Source organism: Halichoerus grypus, chromosome 1, assembly GCF_964656455.1.
Source record: "Halichoerus grypus chromosome 1, mHalGry1.hap1.1, whole genome shotgun sequence".
Taxonomy (NCBI): domain Eukaryota; kingdom Metazoa; phylum Chordata; class Mammalia; order Carnivora; family Phocidae; genus Halichoerus; species Halichoerus grypus.
Genome location: NC_135712.1, coordinates 164,115,878 through 164,138,262, shown reverse-complemented (window position 1 = coordinate 164,138,262; position 22,385 = coordinate 164,115,878). Strand labels below are relative to the sequence as shown.

Here is a 22,385-nt window from a genome sequence, read left to right as displayed (position 1 = left end):
CCAAACCTGGGTTCTGATTCTAGAAGAAGAGGTAAATGCTGGGCAGATCAAAACAACCAATCTCCGGAGCACCTGGCTGGCTCAGTAGGTAGAATGTGCGACTCTTGATCTTGGGGTTGTGGGTTCGAGCCCCATGTTAGGTGTAGAGATTACTTAAAAATAAAATCTTTAGAAAAAAAATACCCACCAGAAAGTTCTGTAACAGCAAAAGAAGAAAATGAGAGTTGAAAGAATTAATAGAGATGCCACCAAGGCAGGTAAGCACAGAACCAAAAATGTGGGGCTGCCCCTGAATGCCATGGCAGGCAGGGGTCAGAGAAGCCAGCGGGCAGTGGGCTAAGATGTTAAGGAGAGCTGGGACAACTTACAGTTTCTTCTGTTTTTTTCTTCTACTAAAACTCTTGGCTAAGCTACTCACTACTACTGATAGCCATCTCTTAACAGCAGGGCCATTTCCTGTCTGTTCTGGAAAGCTCAGGAGTCCAGTGGCTTTGACTAAGTGGTCTGAGGAGAACTGTTGTGAGCAAGGTGCCTTGACGGCCCCTTGGTGCCTTCCCCAGAGGCATCTGCCGTGTAGCCCTAGCTGCAGCCCCCAGCTCCGGCTGGCATTTCAGAGGAAATGGGGAAAGAAAGAATGCTCTCCACACTCCTTCTGGGGCACCTGCTCTGTATCTGTTCTCTGATGTAATGCTTGCAGCTGGTCTGCAAGCTGAGCATGATTAACACCATTTGTCAGTCGAAGCGACTGAGATTGATGAAGTGACCTGCCCGGTGACAAGTGGCAGAGTTGGGATTTGAACCTAGGACCGGGGAGCTCTACAGACCCTGCTTGACTGCTGTACCATGGGCCTCCCCAGCGGTCGGTTCAGCTTAGACACATCATGTAAATTCCCTGGGTTTCCCCATCTGCAAACCAAGGAGCTAAAAGCCAAGAGAGAGGGCCGTCTCCCGCCCTAATTCAGAAGCGTCCCAGACGGCCATGGGTGGGTGCAGCCAGCGAGGCCTGGGCCCACACTGAGTGCCACCAAGAGATGACTGATTGAAGTGGCTTTCAGCAGAGAAGCGAGCCCATGACAGGCTGGAGGCGAGACCAAAGCATGTGAGTCACCCCCACCTCTCCCTGCCACCAGAGGGGACGGGGACAACCCGTGTCTGGTCTCCTTGGGCCCCTACCCCCACCCTCAGGGGTGTCTTAGAACCAAGGCACAGACTCCACTGAGATTAGGAGTACGTGCTCAGACACACACAGACTTTGCAAACAATGCAGGGAAATAAAGTTCTCACAGGAAACATTATCATACTGACTCACGACAGACCCATCCATAAAACAGACTCCTGGTACCTGGGGCCGGCTCAGAGAGCAGCGGCCTGGGAGATAGCAGGCCCACTCTCTCCTGGACCCCGGAGGAAGTGGGTGCCACCGGGGGGGGGGGGAGGGGGACGTGGGAGGGAGGGCAACTTCCCCTGCCTGCTCTGACGCTGGCCTGGGATCTGAATTATTTGTCAGAAAGAGAAAAATGGTTATTTTTAAAAAGAAGCACAAGTCCCAGAGCAATATAGCCTCTTCACCTTGTCACAAGAGCTCTGTTGCAGAAAAACCTCTCTTAATGCCGTGGTATTTTGCAAGTCATTTGCCATGCCAGTGCAGAAAACATGACAGTCTCCAGAGGCCTGTGTCTTCATCGGTCCTTGCTTAGCAAAGCAGGCTTGACTGTTGCCAGTGTGGAAAGACATTCCGATCCAAGTCTGTATTCAGATCGGAGAAGGTAGCTTGGTGCATCTTTGAGACATCAGGTAGACAGCTGTTACTTGTCTGGAGCCTCGGTGCTTCATCTGAAAAATGGGAATAGTCATGAGAACGAATGTAAGAAAATTTATGTTTCCTACATGGCGCAGTGTTCGTTTTCCTAACGCGCTGTGAGAAGCAGCCTGGAAAAGTGACTCGGGAACCTGAAGACCCTGGTCCAAGTCTTGACCCTGCCCTTTCTTAATCCTGGGAGCCTTGGCAAGCCTGGGCCTCGAACGTACCTTGATTTCCAACTCTGGAAAAGCAAAGGCTCTGACCAGTCCTGACCTGCCCAACTCCCAGGGTGCGACATAGCCGTGAGGAGAGCTGGGTTGTCAGCCAGGGTTAGGACACTGGGTCATGAGGGGCCTGAGTACCAAGGAGATGGAGCCTGGAGCGTTTGGGTTGTTCCAGTCCCAGCTGAGCCCTGGCTATTTTCCCATCCTAGAATAAGAATGACACGTGGTGTCCAGGATCTGCCCTGAGGGTGAGGAGGGTCGACAGCCCCCTCTGGTTGTAGAGAATGAGTTGGGTGACCGCTGGGAAGGATTCGTACCCTCCTTTAGGCCCTGGCCAACCCTAGCCTCCCCTGGGAGTGCTGCCTGGGACTTCCAATCCCAGGTACACAGCATGGTGTTGGCACATCACACGTCCTCGGGCCACATGGGGCACTGAGGCCCTGGTGAAATCGCACCTAGCCCTGCTCTCGCCATCCATTCCCCCTCATGGCGACCAGGGTGTTCTCTCAAGAACATACTCTGACCAAAACCCTGTGATGGCTGAGGCCCAAGCTCCTTATTTTGGCCCTCAAGGTTCTCTGGGATCTGGCCTCCACTGAGCTCAGCAACTTCCCTCCTACCATTTCTCTTATCCACCCTATGCTCTAGACTCACTTAAGAACCCACAGTTCCCTGAATCTGTGTGGTTTCACATCTTAGTGCCTTATGCATGCTCTTCCCACTGGTAGGTTGTTCCTTCTATTATCTTCTAACAAACTTCTATTCATCCTTCAAAGCCCAACTTCAATGTCCCCTTTTCTGTTGGATAGCCCTAAACCGTCTTCCAAACAGTTGCTTTCTGTGCCCTGTCCATCTCTCTGTCATAATAGCTATCACGCCATCCTATCATTTACTTCTTTATAGATCTGTCTCCTGCTTGGGATCACAAGCTTAGTAGGTTAAGAATTGATTTCTGAGTACTTTGTCCCAAACTCTTAAAATTTCCTCACCGCATTTGGGAAATGTCCCTCCCCAGCATAGCTATTGCTGTTTAAGGAATCTCTAAGGGCGCTCAGATTTACAACCAAATGTCCTTCAAGCGAGCCAGCTGTGCCTGGAAGCTTTAGTAGCTTGTTTTTCTATCAGATAGATGCCAAACAGGTGTGCAGGGCTGGTGTCCTAATGGCAGCTGGTGCATGGCTGCATTTTTAAAAGGTTTTAATGTTTAACTGTTTAATTCTTCCCAGGGAGATATTTTCTAGGCGATAGAGATATTTTGTAAATAATACACTTCCTTTGTGTTGGAAGTAAAGCAGGGAATGAAAAGTCAACCCCCCAGAAGTACAAGCGCTCTGCCAGCCCCTAAGTCAGCTCAGAGGATGAGAAATAGGATGCATTTCAGCCCTCAGGAATGAACGCCCAGGGATGTAGGTCTCTCAGGCAGTTGTCTGGAGCACTTCCTAGAAATCTTGACCTGTCGCTGTCACTAGGGAAGGCTAATTAAAGGAAATCAAAGACCAGTAGCCAGGAGATTCCAATGTGCTAGGAAAACAAAGGCAGCCAACCTGCAAACTGCTAAGTCAGCTCTCTGCTCTGCCCCTGTCCGGCTGCCCTCCCACCCACCCAAACACTCTTTCTTTTCTGCACCCGATTTTCTACTACCAACACCTATTTGTCTTTGTTCACCTTAAAGGAGAACATGCCAGGCCAGAGAGCTAACCGCAGCAGTTCAGAGCGAGGACAGGGGGATGCAAATTAAAACTACGAGATACCTCTATTCCTCCATGAGAATGACTAAAACTAAACAGACTGACCTTAGCAAATGTTGGTGAGGATGTGGAGCAACTAGAACTCTCTACACTTCTTCTTCTTCTTCTTTTTTTTTTTAAGATTTATTTATTTATTTGACAGAGAGAGGCACAGTGAGGGAGGGGACACAAGCAGGGGGAGTGCGAGAGGGAGAAGCAGGCTTCCCGCCGAGCAGGGAGCCCAATGCGGGACTCGATCCCAGGACCCTGGGACCATGACCTGAGCCAAAGGCAGATGCTTAACGACTGAGCCACCCAGGCACCCCTAGAACTCTCCTACACTTCTGATGGGAATGCAAAAGGATGCGGTACAGCACTTATTATAAGGTTAAATATACACTTTACCATATGAGCCAACCATCCACTCCTAGGTACTTTCTTTTTTTTTTTAAGATTTTATTTATTTATTGAGAGAGAAAGAAAGAGAGAGAGAGCCTGTGTGAGCGGGGGGAGGGGCAGAGGGAGAGGGAGAGGGAGACTCTCAAGCAGACTCTGCACTGAGCACAGAGCCCAACTCGGGGCTCGCCCAATGCAGGACTTGATCTCAGGACCCTGAGGTCATGACCCGAGCCAAAATCAAGAGTTGGTCACTTAAGTGATGGAGCCACCTAGGCTCCCCATAGGTACTTTCAAAAGTGAAATTAAAAGATATATCTACTACTTGGGCGCCTGGGTGGCTCAGATGGTTAAGCATCTGCCTTCGGCTCAGGTCATGATCTCAGGGTCCTGGGATCGAGTCCCGCATCGGGTTCCCTGCTCAGTGCAGAGCCTGCTTCTCCCTCTCCCTCTGCCACTCCCTCTGCTTGTGCTCTTCTGTCTATCTCTCTGTCAAATAAATAAATAAAATCTTTAAAAAAAAAAAAAAAAAAGATATATCTACTCAAACACCTGTACATGAATGTTCAGAGGAGCATTATTCATGTAAGCCAAAAAGTGGAAACCACTGAATAGTCCATCAACAGGTAAATGGATCAATAAAATGTGCTCTGTCCATATGATAGAATATTATTTGGCCATTAAAAAAAAAAAGAGATGAAGTACTGATGTTATAACATGGATCAACCTTGAAAACATAATGCCAAAACACAACAAAACAAAACAAAACATAATGCCAAGTGAAAGAAGGGAGTGACAGAAGACCACATATTGTATGATTTCATTTACATGAAATGTCCAGAATAGGCAAATCTATAGAGACAGAAAGTAGATTAGTTGTGGCCAGGGGCTAGACGGAGGAAGAAAAGAGGAACAACTACTAATGCGTAGGGCTTTTGTTTTTGGGGTGCTGAAGATGCTCTAAAATTGACTGTGGTGATGGACGTACAACTCTGCAAATATAGTAGGAAAAAAAAGAACAATCGCACACTTTAAAAGGGCAAATTGCATGGTATGAGCATTATATCTCCGTAAAGCTGTTCCATGTGCTCCTACATACACATGGCGACGAGGATCATGACTCAAGCCCAAAGCAAGCACTCACGCAGTGTGAGGAGTCCCATAATTAGACCTGCAGATTGGATCCAGCCGTGGGATCTTGCTTGGCCGGCAGCACTGAAAACCTCACTGGATCTCTTTGCCTGTAGGCTGGGCACGTGCTTGCCAGTCGTCTGTTAGGCGCACAGGATTTACCAATTACAAGATCTGTTTGGCTTGATGTGTCCATCCCTGCACCAGGTCGGGAGACCCTTGGGTACCCAGGGCGGGAGGGACGTGGCCCTGACCTAGACTGAGCTCCTCTAGAAGCCACTGTACCTCACTCCTTCACTAGTTTTACATCGTGAGATGCCACAATGCTGGCACATGGGGTGCGGCATTTATGAACTCAGAGACAGACTGGGACAGCGCCCCACTGTCGGTGTGAGATGGGTCTGATGTGCCGTTGTTCCTTCTTTGGCACAACAGCAATAGGAGAAAGCATTCATGAAGTGCTTAAATCTTTGGTATGTAACATCCTTAATCCTGACCCGAAAGGGGGCGTCCAGTACTAGCCCCCTGTGGAGTCACTGGTGATTGTGTACCTTGCTCAAGGCCACCCAGCAGTAAGTGGCGGAGTGGGGAGTGAAACCCCAGTGGGTCAGGCCCCAGGCCCACAGGTGGCCTCCTTGAGGTTACAGTGGCAGAGCCGGAAGGGGCCTGAAGTGTTACCTGCTCCTACTGCACCTGCATCCGGAGAAGGCAGAGGGTGGGGAGGACCCAGGGCTTTCCCGAGGGTCAGGCAGCCAGAGCCAGGCTATTCAGCCCCGTGACACTGGGGCCCGCCACACTGACGGCAGGTCAGGGGCACAGAGGCGCAGGGTATTCACCCTGTGACAGGCAGCAAGAAGGGCAGAGAAACACCACAGGCGTTTCTGTCCTGAAGAGTTAGATGGGGGAAATTACCAGGCAGATAGGGGGCTTCACATTGATGGAGAGGATGTGAGGGAGGGAGGGAAGGAGGGAAGAAGGAAGGAAGAAAGGAAGAAAGGAAGAAAGGAAGAAAGGAAAGTCTTCTCAGCTCAGTGAATATTGAGAAGATAAATGGTTTTATTTCTTGGTTCGTTGGTTGGTTGGTTGGTTGGTTTTCAGGGTCATCAGTAATGGGCAAAGCATAGGTTCAGTTGCCTGGTCGAAGTAATTCCTGAACTTTCTTACTGAAGAAAACCCTGGCAGCCAGGCATTTAGCTCCTGGAGATCCTGCCCTGCCCAATTCTTCTTTGACCTCCCACTGCATCTTCCGCTCTATGCCCATTTAACAGAGACTGAAGATCAAAATCCTGATTTTGAAAGGTTTATCCGGTCAAGAGGTATTGGGCTGGGCTCACTCTTAGTGATGGATACAGTTCATTTTCTTATGTATAACTCATTTTTTTTTAAAGATTTTATTTATTTATTTGACAGAGAGAGAGACAGCGAGAGAGGGAACACAAGCAGGGGGAGCGGGAGGGGGAGAAGCAGGCTTCCCGCCAAGCAGGGAGCCCGATGCGGGACTCGATCCCAGGACCCTGGGATCATGACCTGAGCCGAAGGCAGACGCTTAACGACTGAGCCACCCAGGCGCCTCTGTATAACTCATTTTAACTGTCAGGTAAGAAGCCCCAAAAATAAGTTCATGTCATTGCCAAGTAGTAAGAGTAAGAGTAGCGGGCATCACTGAGTGCCCACCACCTGCCAGGTACTGAGCAAGGCTCTGTGCACATTATCATCAAACCTCTCCATGTCCTTGCAAGGTAAGCTCTGCTTCCCCCATCTTACAAGTGAGCAACCTACGGCTTGGGGAGGGCCATGTCCCACGAGGGGCACATGAGTGCCAGCTCTTGAATTCTCCAATCTCTGAGAGTGGGTGCTTTTTCTTTTTATCTCTTTTGGCCTTTGCTGATGCCCGGCAGTAGGGCTTTCTACAACTGGGCCAACTTTCCCTGTCTGACTGGTTAACAAACATCCCAAGTGGACTTATCAACCACTCATGCAGGTGGGTTACATGGCAAGTTCTCATTCATTTCATCTGTATCGGGGCCTAAACACAAAACAAACAGGAAACTGTATTCATTAAAAAAAAATATGAATTCAATTGTATCAATCAAAAGAAGTCTGTAGAATTGTTAAAAAATGTATTTACAAATTCCTTTCTCCTCTGTACTTCATTAGTGCAAATGACATACTGTGTTCTGGTATCAGGGGCTGGGGCAGTTGCCTCCCAGCTGCTGTCTCTGCTTGCTGGCCATCCCACCACTGAGGGATGCCTCTCTGGGCAGGGTGGGGGCTGTGGGCTGGCACGGTGAGCAGGGATGAGGAAGACCCGAGCCACTGGGGTTCATCAGGCATGCTCATTCAGTAGCCGTTTATGTGGGGCCTACTCCGAGAAGTGCTGTGAGGAAGGCTTCGATAAAAAGTCAGGAGCATGTAGAGAAGGGACAGGGCCTTTCTGTCTCAGGGAATCTTCAAGGCCGGAAGGTACGTAGGAACCGGAGAGGAGGACATTGTGAGGAAGGACACCCCAGGCCGAGGGCCCAACTTCTTTCTCACCATCACTGCGGCTACCCTGGATGGCCACATGCCAGGCTCTTTGCCAGACATTATCCACATTCGGTCACTGGATCCTCAGAGCAACCCACTGAGGCAGCTACTACTCCCAGCCCCTCCTTTCGGATGAGCAAACTGAAGCTCCAAGGGGTTAAGCCACTTGCCCAAGGTCACAGGTAAGTTCCAGAAGCAGGCTCTGAATCCAGGTCTATTTGAAGCCAGAGCCCCTGCTCTTAGGTTGGTTTACCATTTTCAAAGAACTTTCAAATTCGCTATCCCATCTGATCTTCCTGTACCCGGAGTTTCTCTATGTCTCACCAACCTGTTGGCACAAATGAGTCACCGTACCCGTAACAGTGTGACTTTTACTTGCTCGGCCCTTCCCCCTCCCCTTGGTGGCCCGGGGTTCTCTGGCCACCTGCAAAGCCTCACCAACCTCTGGCGAGAGTCCCCAGGGGGTGTCTACGGTCACCTTTTCCTCCACGGCTCCTCCGTTCAAGTTCACTGCCCAGTAAGGTTGTGGAAGGTCCCAAGCCCTCTGCCCAGATGTGCCCCCTTTGAGAATCCTTCCCCAGTGAGGCGAGCCTCAGGACCCTGCAGCCAGCGTGTGACCTCAGCTACCCCTGGCCTCCCCCCATCCCCACCCCCATGAGCCTTGGTTTTCTTATCTGGGAAAACAGAGAGGTTAGTTCAGTTCCACACATGTTCCCTGAGCAGTGGCTCAATGTAACGGTGAACCATGGAACCGAAGGAAGAGGGTGAAATCAGGCCAGGCCCTCGATAAGACACACACATAAGCAATTATACCCCCCAGCCCCATGCGCGGGGTATGGGGGGGTAAGGGCCACAAGGGAATCAGACTGTTGTGGGAAGGGCTGTTGCTGGCTGGGGAGAGGCCCATATGGCGGCCATTCACCGAGGCCTTAACATACACCAGATCCCGGGCTCAGAGTTTTGCCCGCATTAACCCATCTCATCCTCCCTCATAGCCAGTTCGGGCAAAGACCAGAAATTACCCCAGAATTCGAGAGGAAACTGAGGCACAAGATGAAGTCGTTCACCCAAGGTAACAGAGCTAGTAAGTGGTGGCAAAATGAGGTCTACCAGCCCCGGGATCTTAATTTCTATCTTCATAGAAGTGGGGCCAGCAAACTTGGCTTTGTAAAATGAGCTCAGTCCTGACGCTGCTGGGCTCCATCCTTCCTATGGTATGATTCTTGGGCTAGAATGGCACATTGTTTCCCCATCTGCACTGGCAGCTGGAAGGAGAATTCCTGGAGCTCAAGTAAAGCCATGGGGATCGTCTCCCAAATCACGAGACAAAACTCAAGTGGACAGTCAGTTGAAAGTTTTCCTCCTGTGCAGTTTTCAGAAACCTTGGGAGCCCTGTGTCCTTATTCCTGCTAGCTCTGAGCCTATGCTGATATTTGGCTGATCACTAATGATCACGACCATGAATTTCAGTGAACACTGGCAAGCACTTCACATGCACTGTTTCATTTCATCCTCATGGCAACATGTGGCAGATATATGCTCTCGGTTTTACAGAGAAGAGAACCAAGGCTCAGAGAGGAAATGTCTTTCTGGACATGACCCAGGCCGTCAGTGGCCGGCCCTTGAAGCAGGCCCTAAAACCTGCCCTCCTAACCAGGATGTGTGTGCGTTTCCCAATTTCCCTTTTCTCAGTGGTTCTCAACCAGGGCTGCTCATTCGAAATACCTGGGATACTTTTTAGAAGACTGTGGCTAGGCCCATCCCAGACCAATCAAATCAGGCTCTGGGAATGGACACAGATTGAAAACCTTCACTCTAGGACATGCCTGGTGTTCCCCAAGAGCCTCAGTCTCAGCCTGAACTTCAGAGAGAATTGGATGGTGGGAAGGGGAGAAGTGAAGGTTAGCTGATTCTTCTTCCTCTCACCTTCCCTTCCATCTCCTCCTTTTCCAGCCCACCCAGCGACTGGCCTCCAGCCTCTCTCTTGATTTGAGATCATTTGGCATTTGGGATAAGATTTCTATGTGGCCCCTACCGCACACAGTGCCTCATAAGCCTGGCACATGATAGGTGCTCAGTAAACATGTGGTGAACAGATCATGAAGAGACCCCTCTGGCCGGTCCTTCCAGGCAGATGAGATTGCATGGATCTGTTCTGTGGAAGTTTAAAGAACAGACACAATGGGAAGAAGACTTGCCCGCCCCAGCAGGTAGCACATGAGGGTGCCCCTTGCACCACCTCTTTCCCAGCAATATGTATTCACTTAAAAAAAGAAATCCTTTCTAATTTAATGGGTAGAAAACAATCTCGGTTTTGGTTTGAATTTACATTTCTTTGAATACTGGTGAGGATGAACATTTTTTTCAAGTGCTTATTAGTCATTTGTATTGCTTCTTCTGTGAATTGTCTGTTCCCAATTTACTAATTGACAACGAGAAATGTAACTGCCAAGGGGACCGGATACACGTGTCCTCTAGCCAACACACCAGTTCCCTGTAAGCACGCTCCTCGGGATGCCAAATTCTAATCCGAAGATGCTTGGTGAGCACAGAATGAGAAAAGGGAGGGGCTGGTTATGAGATTCCAGGATTTAAGACATCAGGGCAAGCTAGACCTACCGCTGGGGTCCACAGAATCCTTGACCTTGGCATTCTCCCTCTTTCTCTTCCCTCTGCCTCCCTGGCTGCCCAGCTCTTCTGCAAATGGACATTTCTTTCTTTAGTGACACTTACTACATTCATTTAGGGCTTCTTCTGGCTCAGGATCCCTCCTTGGTTGTACGCTTGAACCGTCAAGGCAATCTTCATCCCTAATCCCTTTGCCACCTTGGATCACCTTCCCATTTCCTGGGGATTTACAAAGTGTAGCTGATAGCTTCTGGGGTGCCTGCCCCCCTTGTTGTTTTGGAATTGCGCCCCTTCCATAAGTGAAAGCAGCTTCAGGGGTCTGCACCTTCCACATGAGGAACATTTACGTACTTGTGCCTTTTTCAATCCCTTCCTTAGACTCTCCTGGGGGTCTCGGACTTCCCCAAGGTTAAGATCCACTGCTATCGAGGACTCAGGCGTGGAAGGGAAGGGGTGAATAGCATCACCCAAAGAATAAGAACTCGAAGAACTAGAGAGGGGCTCCAGCTGGGTGTGTGATCTGGAGAGTGCCCAGAGCAGGAAGGACAGATGAGATGTTGTTTAAGGGTGGAAGGAGATAGAGAATTTTAGGTGGGCAAGGCCTGAGTTTCTCTGACCTCAGAGGTGCAGCAGTCTCCTTCCAGGTGGCCCTCAGCCCTCTTTACCCTCCTCTACCCCAGGCCTCTAGAGTGACCCTCCTAAAACAAATCTGACAGAGCCACTCCACTCCTTTACCCCTTCCTGTGTGTCCACCACACGTGGGATAAACTCCAAATTCCCAAGGATGGCATTCAAAGTCTTTCACAGCCTGAACCCAACTTTCCCTTCCAGGCTTGCTGCTTTTCCCCAGCAGACTGCTAGATGGTTCCTGAATATGCCACGTGTGTTCACACCTCCAGGCCTTTGCTTGGGCAGAGCTTTCTGCCTGGAATGCCCTCCCCGACTTGGCCAACTCCTCCTTAGTTTTTAAGACCCAGCACAAATGTCCACTACTCCCTAGTCTTTCCTGAGCCCCCGTCCTTCTTGAAACCCTTAATTGTGGCATTTACCACATTTATGAGATTGTAACTTCTCCAAACATCCTCCCTTGCTAGACCATGAGGACCCTGCCATCAAATATCATGTCTGGTTTATCTGGGTGTCCTAACCTCCAGCACGGTGCCCCATGTGTAGGGCTGAATGAAGGAGAAGGTCTCTGTTGTAGACTTACTCGTGCTCTGTTGTAGACCATGTGGAGAGAATCAGGAGGTCCCAGCTCAGGTTCCTACCCTGTGGGGCCTTGGGCAAATTCTTTCTTCTCTTTAGTCCTCACTTCCCTTCTCTGCAGAAGGAAAACACTGGAACTTGACTATCTATCTACAAGTTTTTTATTAAGACTACCTCTGTACGGGCACTATTCTAGAAATAAACATAATTATATAATGTATTAGATGTAATATAATATATATAATGTATATAAATATTTCTGGTAGAATGAAAAGATAAAAACAAAGTCCTTAAAGTCACGTGCAGTCTAGTTCTGGAACCCAGGAAGGCAGGACCAAGGCCCCTAAGGGGGAGGGAGTTTTAACTTTGGGGGAGCATTGTATTTCATGACAAGAAACATTATGCTGCCTTGGCCCCAAAGAAGCGATGTGGTTAAGTGAAATAAACATGGATGTGAGAGTCTGGCAGAGCACATCTCAAATCTCAGCTCTGCAGCCCTCCAGCTGTGTGACCTTTCACAAGTCACGTCACCTCTCTGAGCTTTGAAAGTTGGAGATTATCCAGCTATCCCAGAGGGTTGCTGTGAGGACTCAGTTGGATGTAAGGACTCCATGAATACTAGAAGTCCTTTCCTTTTACTCCCAAGGAATGTAAGCTACGAGGAAAGGGATCTTGGACAAGAGACTCAATCCTTCTTAGCCTCAGTTTCCTCATCTGCCAACTAAGGGCTGCCAGGAGGGCTGACCTGAGGTGAAGTGAGACTGTGGGTGCAGACAACTGTACTGGGGGATATTCAGTGAGTGTTAGCTTCCCTCCCAGCCTGGCAGTGGGGCGTAAACCCCAGCTCCATCTTCTTGGGCAGAAAGCTTGAAACAAGGGATTCAGAGCTCTGGAGACAGCTGAGAAGGAAGTACAGTCAGGAAAAAGATTCACAGGAAGGCTGTGGAACACGTGACGATCTGCCTTCTCCCATCAGAAAGTGCTCTTAAACAAACAGCAAGTTTCCTCCATTAATAAGGCCTGTGGAATGCAGATGAGACTTTTTTCCTCCTCCTTTTTTGCTGATTAAGTTCCCCCAAAACCCCCTTAAGAATTTTAATAAGAAATGCAAAAATCAACAAAAGTCCTGCAAACCCTTTCCTGTTATTAAATAAAGGGAAAGTAAATATTGCAAATTGGACATATTTCATAAGAGGATGTTTTGTTTGGGCAAAAAAAAAAAAAAATGAGAAAGAAAAGAAAAAGCGATTTGCTTTCTGGCAGCAAATACATGTCTTTGCTGAATTTTGGTTTCAAATTTGATGACTGGGGCATTATTCCTGGTTCGCCTGGAATTCAGGCCTTTTGACATCTGAGGCTGACATACCCAGGAGAGCAGGAAGGCCAGGTTTGGGTAATGGTGGGCCTCTTCTCCCCTGTCTCCTGTGAGTAGAGTAGAGAGTTTTTCGGCCACCAGCCACCAAGGAAATTATGATCCTGAGCTCAGAGGTGGGCACCTGTAAGGGGTCGCACACAAGACAACTTGGAACAAAGAATTTTATGAAAAAGAAGAAAACCACCAAATGTTCTCTGTACCTCCTTTTTAGGATAAGAGACCTTTTATGAGACCATAAAACATATTGTATCAATACAGCACATAGCCCTGCAGTCAGGTGGACCTGCATTTAAATCCTACCTTTGTCACTTCTTAGCTGGGTTACCTTGGATAAATTACTTAACCTCTGTGACTCACTTTCCTCATCTTCAAAAGGGGAGAATAGAGGGCCCCCTGGGTGGCTCAGTCGGTTAAGCAGCTGCCTTTGGCTCAGGTCATGATCCCAGAATCCTGGGATAGAGTCCCACATCGGGCTCCCTGCTCCGCGGGGAACCTGCTTCTCCCTCTGCCTGCCGCTCCCCCTGCTTATGCTCTCTCTCTCTCTTTCTCTTTGACAAATAAACAAATAAAATCTTTAAAAACAAAACAAAACAAAAAGGGAGAATAGAAGTGTTCACTCAGAGGTATGTTAAGAGGAATAAATGAGTGGGGAAATGAGCCAATACAAGGAAGGTGCTAGGCTCTCTATATATCATTATTTTGTGTAATATGCAAATGTAAAGGAAGAGGAACAAGAAGAATTCTATTTGTTTGTAGAGATTGATAGTTTGCAAAGAACGTTAGCAGTCATAACTCTACATGCCTGTCCCCTCAGCCCCAGCAGATGGGCAAAGTGAGCACTACCCTCCATTTGTGGTTGGAGCACCTGTGCTGCCAAGTGGGTGTGACCCCCTCAAGGACACACATTAAGAAATGGTCTGTAAACTTGAGGTCACAGAAAATAACCAAAAGAAAGGGAAGAAGGGAGAGAAGCCAGAGGGTGTGGCCATTTCCAGCCAAGGCCCCTGCACCCCCTCCTGCTCCTCTCTGTCCTCCTTGTGTGGTTCCCACCGCCTCACGTAGCACTAGCCTCCCCCTGGCAGGGACGGCAGTCACAGCGTGGTGGGGCCACGTGGAGGATGCTGGGATGGGCTCTTATGCTGAAAATGCTGGTGCATTGGACTCCACCAGCCACATTCTCATCACAGAGCCTAGGCCTGTTCATCCTAGGGTCAGAACCTGTCTGCCACTTCCTCTGATCCCCTTCTCCCAGGTTCCTCTCAGACCCAGAGGACTGGCAACTGCCATCATCAAATTGTTGATGCTAAGTAGGAAAATTATTTTGGCTTTGTGGTTTTCTATCTTTGTGTGTATTTGTTTCTGGGGAAAAATTAAAATCGATGAAGAAATACAACAAATAATTGAAAAATTACCTATATATTCCCACCCCATATTTGCTTCTAGTTGTGTGTTTTTTTTTTTAAGAAACAAAACATAAAGCTAATGTCCCTTTATCTACTACCCAAGTCCCACAGACAACTAATGAATTTGGTGCACATCCTCCCTGTTATTTTAAAGATTTTATTTATTTATTTATTTATTTATTTGAGAGAGAGAGAGAGAGAACACAATGGGGGGTGGTGAGGGGCAGAGGGAGAGCAAGAGGGACAAGCTGACTTCCTGCTGAGTACGGAGGCCAACGCATGGGACTCAATCCCCAGACCCCAAGATCATGACCTGAGCCAAAGTCAGACACTTAACCCAGTAAGCCACCCAGGCGCCCCCTCCCTGTTATTTTAAAATAGTTCAGTGTACCTATAGGTACATTCAGTATTTGATATTGTTTGGGATTTTTCTTAATTTAAGTAAATGGTACCATAGGATTCATATTGTTCTGCATCTTGCTTTTTATCACCAAACATATTTTTGAAATCTATCCATGTTGATATGTATATAAGAGCTAGTTCATTCCTTTGAACTGCTGCATAGTATTCCACCATATGAACCTTTTATACCACACTTTATATGTCCTTTTCTCTAGGGATGGTCATTTAGGTTATTCCCCCTGCCTTTTTTTTTAATTGCAAATGATCATGCCTTGATAAAACAACAACAACAACAACAAAAACTCTGTATGTGTCTCGTTGAACATCTGTGCCCCAGATTCTCTAAGGAATTTCCCCAGGAGTTGAATGTGCTTGACTGCTAAGAAGAGAACAGGAGTGGCCACACCTGGGATCCAGATCCCCCTATGGTGCGTCTTCCTGCATGACCTTGGAAAAGTCATTTCATCTCTCTGAATCTGTTTTCTGTGTGATAATCCCTAACTCAGTGGGTTGTTGTGAGAGAATTAAGTGAGACTATCTTGAAAAAGCCGCTGGAATTGTGCAAATGGTAGGGGCCGCGTAGCTCTCATCGTTCTTGTTACAGATTTTTCTAGCAACCAAAGAAAAATCAAAAGGCAATGCCCAACCCTTTGCACAAGGAACCCTGGGCCCAGCAAAACAATGCCTCAGGGGCTGGCCCAAGCCACCTTACCATATGCTGTCAACTCTATCCCTGGGCCTGGCCTGGGGTCAGCTTGCTCGGGAATTGAGCAAGTGTACCTCTCAGCATCTCAGTTTCCTTGCCTGTAAAATAGCGTAACACCTGCCTCAAAGGGCTGGTGTGAGGCTTAAAGACTAGCTAATAAATGGAGGGCAGAGTTATACCCTGCCCTCTCCTGTTCATCCACGACCCTCTCTCCTTCAAAGCTGCAAGATGACGCAAGCTCTCATCTGGACAGGCAGGACTGGCAGGACTTCAGAGCTGGACTGTCCCTGGTTTGACTTTTGTTTCACAGCTCTTGCATTTTACCTTGCGGATGCTTGTGAGTCAACACGCGGAGGTTTTGCGGGGTCCCCGTATTTGTCTTTCTCTCGGGAAATTGGTGTCCAGGAAAGACTGGGCGGTTGAAATTTGCTAAAATATCTCCATCTAGTGGGCTCGCTGAAATACTGCAGAGTTCGGCGCTGTATGGGAAAAACAATGGGGCGACAGCTGGGGCCGCCCTGCCCTGCTCAGAAACGCCGGTGGCTCCCCATTGTCTGCGGGGTAAAGTCCAAATGCCAAGCCTGGAATTCGAGCGCCGGCACAATCGGGCCCCGCCCTGCCTATCGGACCTTATCGTTGGCGGCGACCTCCTGCCCAGCCAGGCCCAGCTCCTCCCCGCCAGAACCTCAAACCCACACCTGCCTGGTACACGGGCCTGCCCTGTGCCCCAGCCCACTGTCTCCCTCCTCCTCGCCACTCTCCCGAAGCTAAACTTCCTTCCAGGCTCAGCTCAAAGGCCACCTCTTCCCGGAAGACCATTCAACGCATCCTGACCTGACACCAACACTTGCTGTTAGTTATTTTTGTATTTCCATATTTAAAGCTGTGTTTTGTCAATGCACTGCCCTCCCGTGTCCAACATGATTGATTTAAATGATCGCCAGCCCTGCAGTCCCGTGGATCTGGATCCTTATCTGGCCTCCACTACTTCCCAGCTCTGAGAAGTTGGAGAAGAGAGGGAACTCAAAGGTGAAATAGAGGTGAGAGCACTTACCTCACAGGGCTGTGGTGAGAATTAAATAAAACTGGATACAAACTGGCCAGCACATATAAACACCCAATAAATCATCGGTAGATTGGTCCAATTACATATAGGACACGTAATTGAACTTGAATTTCAGATAAGTGATTTTATATCCCAAATATCCCAAATATTACATGGGGGTTCTGTGTAATATTTCACAGCTAAATATGTTAAGGATTATTGTTCATTTTGTTAGATGTGCTAATGATATTGGGGATATATATATATATATATATATATATACGCACACACACACAAATTGGCAGATTCTGCATTTGCAAATGCACCTACTAGCTAACATTTATTTGTCATGCCAAAATCAATATTCACAGCACTTATTCATTCACAGACATGCACATGCATAGAGTGGAGAAAAATTCGAGTCTCCCAGTATGCAAGTTCCCAGCTAAAGTCAACAGTCAACACACTCTTCCTATCCCAGCTCTCATACTATATAAACAAGTTTGCTTTTGGCGATTTCCTTAGTACCACATTTTCCTCATTTTTGTGCTTTCTGTTGATTTCACTGCTTAAAATGGACACCAAGCAGAGTGAAGTGCTGTCTAGTGCTCCTAAGCCAAGAAGGCTGTGATGTGACTTACAGAGAAAATACCTGTGTTAGATAAGCTTCGTTCAGGCATGAGTTACAGTGCTGTTGGCCGTGAGTTCAATGTTAATGAATCAACAGTAGATATTAAATACAGTGTCTTTAAACAGAAAGTAAGGTTATGTACTGATCAGTTGATAGAAATATTGTGGCCCGAGTCTGGCAGGAACCTAACCCTGTATTTCCCCATGAGCAATGGTTCAGTATTCACTGATTTGGTGTTCATGATGACTCTATAGAACTACTGTGAATAATGAGAATCAACTACATATCATATCATATACATGTATATATAAACATCAACTGTGCATATGCATATGAAAATATATAATATGCAATAAAATTTAAATATATATCAGAGATACATACTGAAATATTATGAGTGAAACTAAACAATGTCTAGAATTGTTTTAAAATATTCCAAAAGAGGGATAAAGGTATATATATGGAGAGTATAAAAGAAACAAGATAGCAAAGGTTGAAGATTGTGGAAGTGATGATTTATTAGAATATTCTCTCTACTTTTGTGTTTGAAAATGACCATAACAAATGGTTTAAAAAAAAAACAGATTGAGGAGAAAATCTTGGGGGAAGAATCTCTTACCCAGTAGCTTTCACTCTGGACACTCTGTGGAGACAGGGCTCCCAGTGATGCCACCTGAGATCTCATTATGGATGAATCCCAAGCCCTTGAACGCAGAGTACCAGGCTGAGAGGTTCAGGAGACCTGGCTGTAGTCTCGGCCCCACCTCAGACTTGCTCTGCCACCTCTGTCAAGTCACAGTGCCTCTGGACCTTTTTTCTTACCTGTTAAATAAGGAAATTGAATTGGACAACTTCTGGGTTCCCCTTCATTGTTAAAACCCTCTCATTCTAAAACCAGTATTTCCTAAATTGCTATGTTCTGGTATAATATTACAGCCTCCGGCGGGCTCTCTCTCTTCCCTGCCCCCATTCATCCTGATGCCACTATTCTGTGAACCTTGCTGAAGTTCTCTTTTTTTTTGCAACACTCTAACCAGGAAGCTATTCTAATTTTGATTTATCTAAATCAAAGTCGAAACTCAAAGCCGAGCAGTTAAGGCCTGTGCAGGCAGACCATCCACTGAAGCCCTCTGGTTAAGCAGGACCAGGAAACAGGAACAACACAGGGTGCACCAGACGATTGCAGAAACAGAGGAAAGTCACCCAAGCCAGTCGAGGGAGGCAAGAGGAAGTCTCCTGGAGGAAGATGTAGGAGCTGAGGCCCCGGGGGGGGGGGGGGGGGGGGGGGGCAGGAATTACTGCAAACAGAAGGGAGAAGGATGTTCCAGGCCAAGGCAAGTGTGTGTGAAGCCCCGGAGACAAGAGCAGTTTGGGAAAGGCTCGGATTTCGAAGCCCATCACACCAGCCCCATGAGTCCCTCGGGCATTATTTGCCACCCCTTCCTGTCACCACCTTCCCCACCTGCCCAGCATGTGTGGTATGTGTGCTGGGGACCCTGGGGTTCATATCTGGAAAAGTATATTTGGGACTCCCTACTAGACCTCCTTTAAAATAAGTAGGTCAGGATTAACTTTTACACTTCCCCCGCACCTTTTTGTTTTGCTCATCCGGCATAATTCTAACGACCCACTTTTCAATAGAGGAAACTGAGGCTCAAAAAGATTAAGTCACTCAAGACCACCCACCCGGGGAGGGGGACGGCGGGGATTCAAACGCAGTTCTGACTCCTGGCTATTTTGCCCTTCATAATGCACAGGGCAGCCAGGGCACACAGGGGCTTTTAGTCAGGTGTCTGCGAGAGGGCGCTTCCTTACAGGTTCCGGGCATGCTGCAGCTTATACATCTACACTGAGAAAGCTGAGGTCAGCGTCAGGGCTAAGCTTACAGACCCATTTTTTTCAGGACGAGGTCATACAATAAAATCTGGTCGCCTCAACTCTCCCACCCCCGCCCCGGGACAGACTCCAAGTCTTCATGCCTGGGTTAGAGTCTCGTTTCCACTACCTCCTAGCTATGTGACATCCGACAAGTAACTTAGGATCTCATATGTAAAATGAATCTTGTGAGGATTAAACGAAAGTGGCATCTGTGCAGGAGGCTGTCCGTACAATTACGGGGAGAGCAGGAAGGAGAACTCGCTTACACCCGGTTCAGGGCCAGCAGTAGACACAGAAAACACAACTTCAGGCTCTGCGCAGGCGCTCTCCGCAAAGACCCGGGAGGCGCTCCCGAGAACTCTGCGGCTGCGCATTCGCCCGGCTTTGCGGCCGCACTGCTTGACGGCGGCAGTGACCGCCCTCCGGCCGGCGTTGCCGGGGTAACGACGAGCGCGTGAGGCTGAGGAAGGTAAGGCGCCGGGGCGGGCAGTGCGAGGCGTCCCGTGGCGCTGAGCGTGGTGGCCGCGTGTCGCGGTGCGAGAGGAGACATCGCCTTCTCCGAAAGCTTTCAGGAGCGGGAGCAGAAAGGGCGTAGAGACTTTACCCCGGTTGCACAGCCACCCCAGAGTAGGCCGGGCAGGGGGAGCCAGGCTTCCTGGTTCCGCCGGAATTTGCTCCTCTCCCCTTCTCCGAGCATCTGTAGCCCTTTGCACTTCTCTTCGTTCTTTCCGAACAGGATGCCACGTTCTGTGCTGGGGGCTGGGGACGTCGAGGTGTACCGGATACCGTCTATGCCCGAGGGGAGCCTCAGCCGCTAGTGCGGTTGTTTCGGTGCGGGGGGCGCTCAAGGAAATCCACAGAGGGATGAGTTAAGACAGGGAGTTATGAATTTGGTGGGCCCTTAACACTTTCTGGCTTGTGTGCAGTCATTTATTGCAGTTGCAGCCCCCGTCTGGCTAGCATTTTGCATATGACAGGGCCAGTACGAGGCTCCTTCGCCTTCGCACAGTTACCCACTTAATCCTCACAAACAGCCTTCAAAGGGTTATCGTTTGTTTATGTGGCTTGTGTCAGGTTCTAACTTGAAAGCTCCCCTGGGGCTGGATTGTTTGCCTTGTCCCTTTCATCCTTGCCTCCCTAAGCCCAGGAGGTACACCGCTGGAGCTTCAAACATTTTTTAATTGGGAGAAGGCGAGCTTTACTGGGTGGGAGGTTTTAACCAGATTTTGGCAAGGTGTTTCCAGGGGGTTGGAAAATTAAATGGAGTTACCTTCCTCATTTTTGTTTTGCTTTGTTTTGTTTGGAATAAACATTTACTGAATACCTAAACAGTGTTAGCTTGTCTGCTCAAGGGAAGAATAAGGAACAAGCGCTGCTTTTGATAGTAAAGTAAATTAAATGTACTTAACGCTCCTTGTGTCTGGAGTCAAGTATGCCCTGGTTTGGGAAAGGAAAAGCAACAATCCCTTACAGGTGCGTAGCACTCAGCCCCTCTGAGTCCCTTTCCTGCTCTGAACAATGGGAACAGTAACAGTACTTACTTAGGGAGCTGTTGGGATTAAGTGAGTTTGAATAGTCTATCCTGTCACCAGTGGTTGGCAACTTTGGATACATGTTGAAATCACCTGGGTCCCACCCCAGAATTTCTGATGTAATTGCAGGTAAGTTCTGAGAATTAGGAGTTTTAAGATTTCCCCAGGTGATTGTAAGGGCAACCAAGCTTGAGAGCCACTGTTGTATACCACCCCAAGTTAATTAATCTCTTTTCAGTTCTCATTCCCTGCTTAAGCGTCTGCACTGACTCCCAAGTCTAAACCAGCCTTCATATTCCAAACCCCTTGACAATTGGCCCAGTCATTCCTATACATACGTGTGTGCTTCAGACATCGGTCCTCTTTAAGGCCAGTCTTCTTACAGTGCTATGTCTTCATGCAGTGGGGCTTTGGGCAAATGATTGGCCCTCTCTAGGCCTCAGTTTCCTTGTCTTTGGAAGAGGATAGTAGTACCCGTGTGTGTAGCGTATGGTACAGTCCATGCCTGGAGTGTCGTACCTACCGATGATGATTACCTCTTCGAATTTTATTCACATTCCACATCTTATGTTATGCTGTTCTCCTATCATGGCACTAAAGAAACATATCTTAAATGCCTGTTAACAGATGTGGAGAACAGTGAATTCAGTCCTGTCTCCCCTGCTTTGCCTTTCAAGTTCAGCACAAGACAACTCCTTCAAAAAACCATGAAACTAGAGATCATTTGGTTTGTCCTATTGAATTTTTTAAATAACAGCCTTATTGAGAGACCACTCACATACCATAAAACTCACCCTTGTAAAACGTATAATTCGGTGATTTTAGTATATTCACAGTTGGGCAGCCATCACCACCACTGCAATCCAGTTTTAAAACATTTTCATCACCCTCAAAATTAATCTGTACCTATTAGCAGTCACTTTCCATTTCTCCCTTCCCTCAGCACCTGGCGATCACTAATCCACTTTGTGTCTGTATGCATTTGCTGTTGTGGACATTTCATATTAATGGTCTTATAAAATATGTGGTCTTTCGCGACTGCTTTCACTTAGGGTAATGCTTTCAAGCTTCATACACACTGTAGCATGTATCAGCACTTCGTTCCTTTATAGCTGGTAATCCATTATTTATGGATACACCACATTTTGTTAATCCATTCATCTGTTGATGGACATTTGGGTTGTTACCACTTTTTTTGGCTCTTATGAATCACTGTAAACATTCAGGTATAGATTTTTGCATGAACATGTTTTTAGTTTTTTTATATCTGTACCAAGAAATGGAATTGCTGGATCATATGGGTATTCTGTGTTTAACAATTGAGTGACTTCCAAACTCTTTTCCAGTCCTGTTCAATTTGAAGATGAAGAAACAGGGCTCAGAGAGCTTATGTGGGTTGTGCATGGTCACATGATAATAACAGCGGGTTTGCATATGTAAGAGGTCCATGAGCCAGATTCTTGAAGCCTTTTCTGCCACATGGGCAGAGGTAACACCAGATCACAGACTTGGAGGTTTTGTGGAAAACAGGGAATGTTTTGTGGCAGGAACCTTTTTGTCACACACACTTGCGTTGGAATACAGAGTGCCTTCAAGTGTCCTAGCTCATTCTTGCTTTTTTTAAAAAGAGTATAGCAGTAATCTGAGGGAAAATTCCAAACCAGGCAAATTAAAATATAACTTCAATGTCACTTGTTCGAGAGAATTTAATTGGAAGTTCTTGAAGTTAGCCATTTAACATTTTCTTTTTTAAAAAAATTCCAAATGTAGTATA

General features: G+C 47.7%; 2 protein-coding genes across 2 annotated transcripts in view; both read left to right on the top strand.

Moving 5' to 3' along the window:
* Window positions 1–22,385, top strand: part of PPARG (peroxisome proliferator activated receptor gamma) — a 179,699-nt gene that overhangs the window by 154,912 nt on the left and 2,402 nt on the right. The window lies entirely within an intron of this gene.
* TSEN2 (tRNA splicing endonuclease subunit 2) overlaps window positions 19,444–22,385 on the top strand; it is a 38,568-nt gene continuing 35,626 nt past the window's right edge. Inside the window, exon 1 of the mRNA XM_036073570.2 lies at window positions 19,444–19,548. The gene's annotated coding sequence lies outside the window, so the exon portion shown is untranslated. The remainder of the gene's footprint in view (window positions 19,549–22,385) is intronic.